At 39.6% G+C, this 10,316-nt stretch overlaps 1 long non-coding RNA gene across 1 annotated transcript; it reads right to left on the reverse strand.

Annotated features, from left to right (window-relative positions):
• Window positions 1-1,583: 1,583 nt before the first annotated feature.
• LOC125619059 lies at window positions 1,584-3,471 on the reverse strand. Its single transcript, XR_007350538.1, has 2 exons — window positions 2,802-3,471; window positions 1,584-1,978 (listed from the first exon to the last, which is right to left on the reverse strand). It is a non-coding gene; the product is annotated as an uncharacterized LOC125619059 (long non-coding RNA).
• Window positions 3,472-10,316: the final 6,845 nt, after the last annotated feature.

The following is a 10,316-nucleotide window of genomic DNA, read 5'->3' on the forward strand; positions in this document are numbered from 1 at the left end:
CTGAAAACACTGAATTACTCAATACTACAGCAGGCACATGGAGGAAATACAAAGGTTAGGTTTCTATGAGACTGATCACAACACAGAGCAATCCAGACCCCAGGGCAGGGTTGGGGGAACCAAGTCTGAGTCTTTATAGTGTGGTCTGACCCTGATCTAACCTTAGACATTTTAAATTTGTGAGCCAGCAAATCAAGCCAGTTTGAGTCACCTTTTCTGCCACTTTCATGTGAATGGATCCTGCTGAAAATTTATCTATTTAGTAAAAAAAAAAAAGTCTTTTACTGTATTGTAGAAATAAAACAACTGATATTATTCCCAATAACGTCAAGTTCTCTATCTAACGAGTCATTTTACATAGGAGAGCTTTTAGGAAAACAGCCTCTCTGACACCCAGGCACATGAAACCTTTGTTGAGTACCAACTGTATCCCAGGCACTGGATCAGGCTTTGGAGATTATAAAACAAATACATTCGAAACCTTAAAAGGCTTCATGGTTTAAACTCCTTTCAAGTTTTAATAAATTATTCGTTGCGACAAGAAAAACTAATTTTCTTCTTAGTGTTTGTTTCACTTAGCTGTTGTTAGAATAAGGCTGCATAAAAAGCAATCAAGCAGAAAGTCTGATGCCACACAGAGCTGGGGTGGCTCTGAGGGTCTCAATTGGGCTCCCTCTTGTGTCTGGGGCTGGCTGGGGTTTGGCTGAGGTAAAGGGGACTTGGTTTGGTGACTGGGCTTCCTGCTTCACATCTGCAGCTGGGCTGAGATGGTTCAGTGTCAGGCTGCAGCTGCTGGAGAGCCTGTGCCCCACAATCTCTCTTATTCCTTAGACTGGTGGGGTGGCCAGGCAAGTTGTTCTCATATGACAGCAAAGCTGCAGCATGACAGGGGAAATATGTGAGACCTCCTGAAGAAAAACCTCATTTCAACCTCATTCTATTGGCCAAAGCAAGTAGCAAGAACAAGCCCAAGCTCCAGGAATCAGGGGAATGATAGCCTCTTTAGTAGAAGAGATTACAAAGTCATACAGCAAAGGACATAAATATAGAGAGGGGTGGAGAATTGGAGCCAATAATGCAATCTATTACATCATTCATTGTTCTTAGGTCTACTTTTAAAAATCTGCCCTAGCTGAACATTAGCAAGAATCACTTACTTAAGAAAGGCTTCTACTTATTTTGGGGTTTGCTTAGCTGAACTTGGCAATCTTTCCATGACTTTCTACACTTTGGCCCTTGTTTTTTTCTCAAATGGGGTGGATGGCAAGAGCTATCTGTGGCAGGGCCCAGAAAGTTAGAATTGGCACCTTTATAATGTGCTCTTATCGTGAGCTCTCTGGAGGCAAGGTTCTGCATCATTCCAAATTGCACTCTGCAAATTGCTAAGTTCCAGAAAAGTGAATATTAATGGAAATGCATTAGGTTGGAGGTTATCTTAAATTTGTGTACTTGTTCTCAAAACCACCCAGAGAAACTGTTTGCATCAAGCTAATTTTGCTCGTTCTTTTCGTAGGAGTGTGTTCTGGTAATAGGATTGGACAGATTGCATTATTTCCTTTAGTGCCTTGCTAGAGAAAGATTGATTTTTCTTGATGTAAAGCATGATGCATCCTTTCCATTAAACAAATTAAACTGCTTAGGTCAGGAAAGTTACAAGAAGGAGTAGTGGTGTGCTGATAAATGTTTCACAATCCTCTCTCTGGAAGGAAAAGTCCTGATTTGTAGTATTTGCCAATTTCCATGGTATAAACTCTCCCAGCATGGCTGATTCAAGGCTGCCCACCTGATGATGTCTCTGAATGGAGATTTGGGAAGAGATTTGACTGTGTGAGCCTGTTCCACCACATCACTGCCTTGACCGCTGTGCTATTGAGATGGGGAAAATGGGTTTATTTGCTGGGGGTTCCGAGGAGAAAGCCTGCGTGTCCTATATAAACTCTCAGAAGATAAAGTCAACCCAGGATGAGTCAGGATGAATCTAGAATGCAAACAAAAATATACACAACAGTGGGATTTGTTGTGACATTTATACACACAGATTAAAAAAATACTTTGTTCTGTTTCATTTCCCCTTTTCCTCCCATATCCCCCCCCCCCCATATCCTTCTTTTACTCTATTGGTCTCCTTTCTATTTATTTTGGTTGGTGCATCATAACTATATACAAACATGAGATTCATTTTAATATATATTCACATATGCACCTAGCATAGTTGGCCATGACTATTTGAAAGTAATAATAACACTATCTACTCCCCCTGCCCCTAGTAATTACTATATACTTGCTACTTGGCTCAGTTCTTCACACTATTAACACACTTATTCCTTTTGCAACCCTATGAAGAAGGTTCTAAGGGAAAATCTGAGACACAAATAGCTAAATAGCATCACACTAGCTAAGGAGTGAGACTGAAATTTTTTTAAAAAATTTTAAATTGTCAATGGACCTTTATCTTACTTATTTATATGAGGTGCTGAGACTTGAGCCCGGTGCCTCACACATGCTAAGCAAGCGCTCTACCACTGAGCTACAACCGCAGTCCTCAAGACTGAAATTTAAACCCAGATATTTCAGTCCAGTGTTCTTGCTTCAAGTCACAGAGATATCCTGACATTCCCTTAGTACCTGGGGGGTTTAAAGTCGGGACTGATTCTTCCTGTTCATTCTCATATGAACCCTCATTACCCTATCAGGTGGCCCTTATATTTGTTCTCCATTTGGCAATGAATACTTCTGCAAGGACAAGCATCACCTTCCCCAAGGCTGAGTGTGTATCTGATTACCTGTGCTGTCACTCTCACCTGAGGCCCCAGTCAGAGGCTCCATCCAGTGATAGGACAGCCTGGCTTGTATCTGCTCACAAAAGCTGGTTGGCAAACCTTCAGGAATTTTAAAGCCATTATTAAAAACTCAGTTATTTAAACTTACAACACAATCATTAAAAATAAAGGGAATAAATACTCATTATTCATACTTTCCTAAGCATTTTAATGTAATCTGTGCTCCTGGGGTTATTTATGTCCATGGCATCAATATAGTAGAAAGATGTATGGGACAGTGGCCACCAAGTAACTCTTTTCAACTCTGCGTTGAGTGACATCACAGTGGTAGCTTGGTAGGAATATTTGCACCTTGGAAATTAGCAAATGCTACAAAACAAAGCTTGATTTATTTTGTTGATTGGCTAGAATTAAGAAGGTGATGGAGAAAATGTTGCTAAAGCAGATCAGATTTTAAAATATGCACATCTGTAGCTGTTATATTTTGGATAGCATAAAACTTAAACATTTTCCTAATTATTTGAAAGCTATTATTCAGTTTTGTGAAGAAGTCCCTCAGATCATCAATGAACAAGTGACATTCCAACATGCACCTTTGTAACACTTTTTGTATAAATTTTGCCTTACTTTTCGACAAAAATATCAACCAATGTTCACAATGGAGCTACATTCGTTTGTCAATTACAACTATCAGTTGGCCACAGATACAAGAATCAGACAAAAATCAATGAAAACAATTTTCATTTTCAGTCAAGATGAGGAGACCAGATTTATTTTCAACTAAAAAATAGAATATATAAAAATTCATTCTCAAGACATTGAACAAAAATAAGGTAAGACCCATGATTACCCCAGGGTAGTTTCATGGGGAAAGTTTCAAAATAGCAAAAGAGGAGCGAGCTCATTGCAGGGGATGGGAAAAGACAAAACTGGTGGGCTCCCTGAGTAGAGATGGAGTGGAAATCTAGACAGGGCAGGCAACCACCTGGACAATGAAAGACCAGCTTAGATTTATTCATCTGGGTTGCAGCGTCAATAAGGGGAAGGAGACAGAGAGGCATGCAGTACTTTGCAACTTACCTGCAGCTAATGAACTCTTTCTCTTCTACAAACACAAGATACAGGTGTTGTCCATACATAAGTGGGTGTCAGCCTAGGCCAGGCAGCAGTTGCTATGTCCTCTGAATTCAGAGGCATGGACAAGCTGGACAGAATCATCATTTTTTATTGTGTAATTAATTAAAAGCATCTACTGAGAATTGCCTTGATGAAGCTAGTGGACAGGGTGTACTGGACAGGGTGGACTAGGCAGGCATGGACGCAACCACTTGGGTTTGGAGCACAGAATTCTGATGTGGCAGCATTTGGCCATGGTGAGGGAGAAAGCTGGCCTTTGTCATTTCTAAGAGGTCACTCCGGGTCACTGGCTGCCAGAGATTATGCTTGTACAATGCCTGGGAATGCAGGTGTCAAATTTGTCTATAAAGCTGTGGAAGCACTTTCAACATGGAATAAATCCTACTGCCACTGCTACTAAAACCACCTTGTATCTGGGACTAAGTATATGTGAATTGTGCCACATGGTTTTACACATATCACCTTGATGGGAACTGGAGGTTGCTTCAGTTATTTCCTAAGATCTCCCTGCAATGTCTGTCTGACTCCTCCAAAGCTTGCATTTTTAAATTTTGCAACATAGAACTATTGTTAAATAATCCTATAGACCATCAGTATCCACGCAGTGCTTCACTGTTAAACATTTATGTCATCTAATATAATCATTTGCATGCTCAAAACTACTCTGTTGTGTAGGTATCTTTAATACCATTGTACAGATAAGGAAAATAAGATTTAGGCAGGTTGTGTGTCTTGCTCATTTGGGGGCACCTTGGATGTGGCAGAGTTGGAATTGAAATCCTGGTGTTTTTACTGAAAATCTAAATCTCTTCCCACTCAACCACAATGATAAGAGTGTTCTTAGATAAAAAATTGAACTGTTTTATGTGGTTTACTCAGCAGAATGCTAATATGCAAAGTTGTCCTTAGCAGCAGCTGGAGGAGCACACACACACACACACATATGTGCATTTGTCTGATGTCATGTGCTGCAAGAGGTTATTTCAAACTCCGCAAGTTCTGCTGCGCTGCAGCTCCTGATTGGTGGTTCAATGTGTCTCTTACTGTGGGCTCACATATTCAGGTAGAGAAAAATTTCTTTGGCCTCCTGCTCAAGAGCTGGGCTTCCAGATGCAGATGATCTGTGTTTCAGTTCTAGCATTGGCCCTTTAGGGCTGGGCCATTTGAAAAGATTTAGTTAACCTTTAGTTACCTCCGTTTTTCCATCTGTCCATTGATAATATAATAGCACTTGCTGGCCCAGTCATTGTGAGGTCAAAATGAGATGACCCATGAGATAAAGCATCTCTTGAGCTCACTCTTCTAGGAACTGTTGTTTTCCCAGAAAGGTGTGCTCAGATTGAACAGCCCCCCAGGTCAAAGAGCCCTTAGGCAAAGTCACCTGCTGTACTCTGTATGCATGGGATGAGGGGACAGGGACAGGGTGCTGGCAGCTGACATCATCTTCTGCTGCCTTCTGTCAGGTGATGTGAATACTTCTGAGGATTGATTCTCAAGAATTCTGGAGAGGGAAATCCTGGGCAAAAGCTAAACTCATGCAGAGCTGGTAAGCCTGGGTGTGGAGCCTGCGTAAAGTGTTGCATTAATGCCAATACGTGCTGCCATACTCCAGAGGACTGACCCTGCAATCTGTCGACTGCCTTTCAACGAAGGTGTGCTGAGTGTCCAGTGCTCTCCCCGCTCTCTGTCAGCACAATGTGGCAACTTCCCCGCACACATTAAACACACACTGGACTTCCAGCTCATCCTCTGCCATCTCAGCCTCACATGTGGGGCTCTGTTAATTTAAGGAGCAAAATGATTCAGTTAAAATTTACGTGGAGAAATTTGCAACTTTAAGGTGTTAAAAATCTGAAAAGGGAATCCCAACTATTTTAACTCAAATGTAATTGAGTTTTAGCTATTAAAACTATTCTGCAATTCATGTATTTTTAAATTTAATTGGCTTCATTCCCCTGCACAAATGCATCACAGATATTTGCAATCTGCCATGAGTACTGTACATTAAACGCATCATATTTTGGGTACCTGAGTTTTGGTTATGGTGGGCATTTGCCTCTCGGGTGCTCTTGGGAAAGACAAGTTAGGCTTTTGTTATGATTTAGATGTGAGGCGTCCCCAGAAGCTCATATGTGAGACAATGCAAGAATTTTCAGAGGTGAAATGATTGGATTATGAGAGGTGTAGCCTAATAAGTGGATTAATTCACTTATATGGATTAACTTGGCCACAACCATAGACAGGTAGGGTATGGCCGGAGGAAGTAGGTCACTGGGGGTGTGCCTTTGGATTTTATATTTTGTACTTGCTGACAGGAACTTTTTCTCTGATTCTTTGTTGCCTTGCCCCAAACTGCTTTTATCCTCCACTCTCTTCCACCATGATATTCTACCTCACCTGGGGCCCAGAATTATGAAGTTGGCTGACCATGAAGTGAACCTCCAAAACCAGGAGCCAAAAGAAACTTTTTCTCCTCTATGTTGTTATTGTCAGGTCTTTTGGTCACGGAGACAAAAAAACAAACAAACAAACAAACAAAAAAATAACCAAAAAAACAACAATACCTGACTAAGCCACTAAATCTCGTTAAAAGTGCATTTTCTGGATTGTTTTTATTTTTCTTTTTAAAAACTCTATCAAATGGTTTGAAAGTTTTATGCTCTTTTTATCATTTAGTGTATTTTATATTTCTTAGTCTGTTCTTCATTGCTATAACAAAATTCTCAAGGCTAGGTAATGTTTAAAGGAAAGAGACTTATTTCATGCCATGGCTTTGGTGGGCACCTCCCCTGCTTTTGGCTTCATTGCATCATGACAGGGATGTGTGGGAGGAAGAGATCACAGGAGAGACAAGAAGTCAGAAAGACTGGGAGGGGACCAGGCTTGCTCTTTTTTAACAGCCACTCTCATGGGAACTAAACAGGGTCCCAGGAAAACTATCCCTTTCAAGGGTAGCACTCCCAGTGATTTATCACTTCCCACCAAACTCCACCTCTTAAAGGTTCCACCACCTCCCTACATGGACACACTGAGGAATAAGCTTCTAACACATAAACCCTGGGGAACAAACTCAGACCATATCCTAACTGCAGCACTGTGGAAATGTTAACACACTTGCTGAAAATGTCTGAAATTAATTAATATAACTTTTTCCAGAGCAACTCAAGACTTCAACAAACTGTTTACTCCTACTATCTCTTAAATACATTTAATTTTCAGTGTTCTATTTCAAAATTGTTTTTTCAGTCTTTCCAAATTGGAGATTAAGAAAAAATATATTGTTTTATGAAATGTTTGGTTTGACGTACCCACATTGTCATCATGTTTACCCATCCTTCCTTTTTATATTCCAGATCTTCCTTCTGGAATCGTCTGCATGAAGTATATTCTTTGAAGCTTCTTGTTAGTAAACTTTTATTTGTGTGTGTGTGTGTGTGTGTGTGTGCGCGCGCGCATACATGCCTGTAGGCCTGAAAATGTCTTTATTTTGGCCTTTTTCTTGAAGTATATGTTCACTCTACATATGTTCTCATCTGATATTTTCCCTCCAACATACTGAATATATTTTTCATCATTTTGGGGGGCTTACCTAGGTGATTATATGAAGTCAGACATCAGTCTAATCATCTTTCTAGGTGATCTGTCTTTTCTTTCTACAAGGTTATCTTGCACCCTTTGTCTTTGATGGTTCTGTAGCTCCTATGGTACGTGACTTTCTTGCTACTAAATCTGCTTGAAGTTCATCCCTCTTTCCTGGTTTCCTTATGAGTTCTGGAAATGCTCAGTTATGGTGTCGTTGAATGTGGCCTTTTCACCATTCTCTCCAGCAGGACCGAGGGGATGTTAAAGAAAGTGGGGCCTTTGCACTGGGCACAGAATTAAGGAGCAGCCAAAAAATTCAATAATAAGGTAAATGATATTTTAATACGATATTTTTTTAGAAATAAAAACTGAGGCAAAGAGATATGTGGCAAACAAAATATCACAAATTTGAATAAAGACCGGATCTGTCAGAGCTGTGTTGAAACATTTGGAGGTTGAAGCAAAAGGAAAATTGTCTGCTCCTTTGATTTTTTTTTCTAGAACATTAAATCTTTTTCTAGAACATTACAGATTTTGAAAAGATGTCAAAATGTGAAAGTGGGAGTTTTAAAACTTGAGATTATCCTAAGTTTAAATATCTTATTTACACCAAAGTCAGAATTTATTGTAAGTTTAGATTTCTGGCTATAACGGAAGCAAACTCATTAAAAATATTTTCATTAAAATCATTAACCACTAAAAAGTTGTATATGGGGTGCACATTTTTTTTTCTCTACAGATTGTGTGATCTCTGTCCAATTTTCCATTGCAGAAGGTTATATTTTTAAATGATGATGAGAATGATGCACAGTTATATGATTTTTCCAAAGCTCTGCAGCTAGTTCCAGGCTGAGCGAGGCCTGGGATTCTGATCTCTTACTGCGGAGCAAAGTTTTTTCCAATTACATCCCAGTTTCTAAGCCCAATATGCTCACCTTATGACCCAAATCTCCATTAAAGGTAAAGTCACATCAGGGGCCCGAGCTGGGCAAGTGCTACAGAAGTAACTTGCCCACTGGTGTTATCTGAGCCAGTTCTGGGTGTTTAACTACCAAGTAGGAAAGTGACACCTGGGCCTTGTGTTTATGATGCCTTTCTCTGATTCTTAGACTTATCAAGGGGCACAGCACAAGGAAACTAGCAATCTTATTGGCTTACTGTAACATGTTGAAATATTAGCACAAAGACGGCTAGATATTTATACCCTGGTGCCAAATCCAATATCATCTTATACTAGATTCTAGTTTAAATGCACTTGGTATACATCATAAGCTTAAGAAGCAGTTCTAGGAGAAAACTCTAAAATTGATAAGATCCTATTCACTGTCTTTTTATTTTCAGAGTCCTATTATTTCAGTTTGGTAGCTTACTGCTGGTCTAGTGGAGTTTCCTGGAGGCTTAGCTTGAGATTTTTTTTTTTTTTTTTTTTTTTTTTTTTTTTTTTNTATTCTGTACCATTGGTCTACCCGCCTGTTTTGGTACCAGTACCATGCTGTTTTTGTTACTATTGCTCTGTAGTACAGTTTGAAATCTGGTATCGCTATACCTCCTGATTCACACTTGCATGGTATGTTTTGTATGTGCCATGTATGGTGTGTATCCATGTGTGTGTGCATATGCATGTATGTGATATCTGACTGTATGGTATGTGTAGTGTGCATGTGTGATGTGTGAGTGGTATGGTATGTGTGTGGAAGTTAACTTTAAACAGATGCTCTCAAGAACTTCCACTTTCAAGACTTTACGGATGGATGGTGATACAAAATTAAACTACCAGACTTATTGACTTATTGATTCTGTGTGGGAGAATATTCCTCCCAAACTAGGAAGTTATGCAAACCATAGCTTATGCATGATCCTCAGCTACATCTTTTGATGTATGCATGACAGATAATTTGAATTTGCTTTAGCAAATGGTCCACCATTTTATCACATATCTGGAAATAAAGCTCTGGGAATCCTAAGACCAAGGATAATAATGCTACTTCTTTCATTTTTTCCTTGAGAGATTAATGCCTTATGAGATACTTTGGGTTTGTTAAGAATTCATAAGACATTGAGGTAGATAGTGGATGATATTAATACACACAAGGGTTGGACAATGAATGGTAAAATACCTGTCCCTGGACACTGGGACAAATTTAAACAAACCTTTCTGAATCCTGGCCAAGTTCACTCTTCCTATTGCTTCTGTGGTTCATGTCAAAAGGGCCTTCCACATAAGCTTCCATAGTTTATATCTTTTGGTTAAAAATAAGCAAACAAAATTTCCCTCCCCTTTTCTGACTTGCTAAGAGGAGAAACAACAGCCTGTAGTAGCAGCTGTTTTAGAGAATTCCTAGATTGCTTCTCTGTGAAAGGTTAACCTGGAGTCCCTAGAAGGAATGTGGTTGGGAGGAGTTTAAAGCGTATGTGGCTCCATGTGGCTGCTGCAGTTGATACCCTGGTCCCCTCATTGGTGCTCGAGGCAAGATGATAAGATGCTAAGTATTAAAGTCACCCAGTATTATTGTGTTGTGGTCTGTTTGATTCTTGAAATTGGGAAGGATTTGTTTGATGAATGTAGATGCTCCTTGTTTGGAGCATAAGTATTTGTGATTGTTATGTCTTGTTAATGTATAATTCTCTTAAGCAGTATGAAATGCCCTTCTTTATCTCTTCTGATTAATTTTGGCTTGAAGTCCACTTTATCTGATATGAGGATAGAAACCCCTGCTTGTTTACAAAGTCCATGTAAATGATATATTTTTCCCCCATGCTTTTACCTTCAGTGATATAGATGTACAACCAAAGAATGGGAACCTAATTAGAAAAAGT

Source organism: Marmota marmota, unplaced genomic scaffold (assembly GCF_001458135.2).
Source record: "Marmota marmota marmota unplaced genomic scaffold, marMar, whole genome shotgun sequence".
Lineage (NCBI taxonomy): Eukaryota > Metazoa > Chordata > Mammalia > Rodentia > Sciuridae > Marmota > Marmota marmota.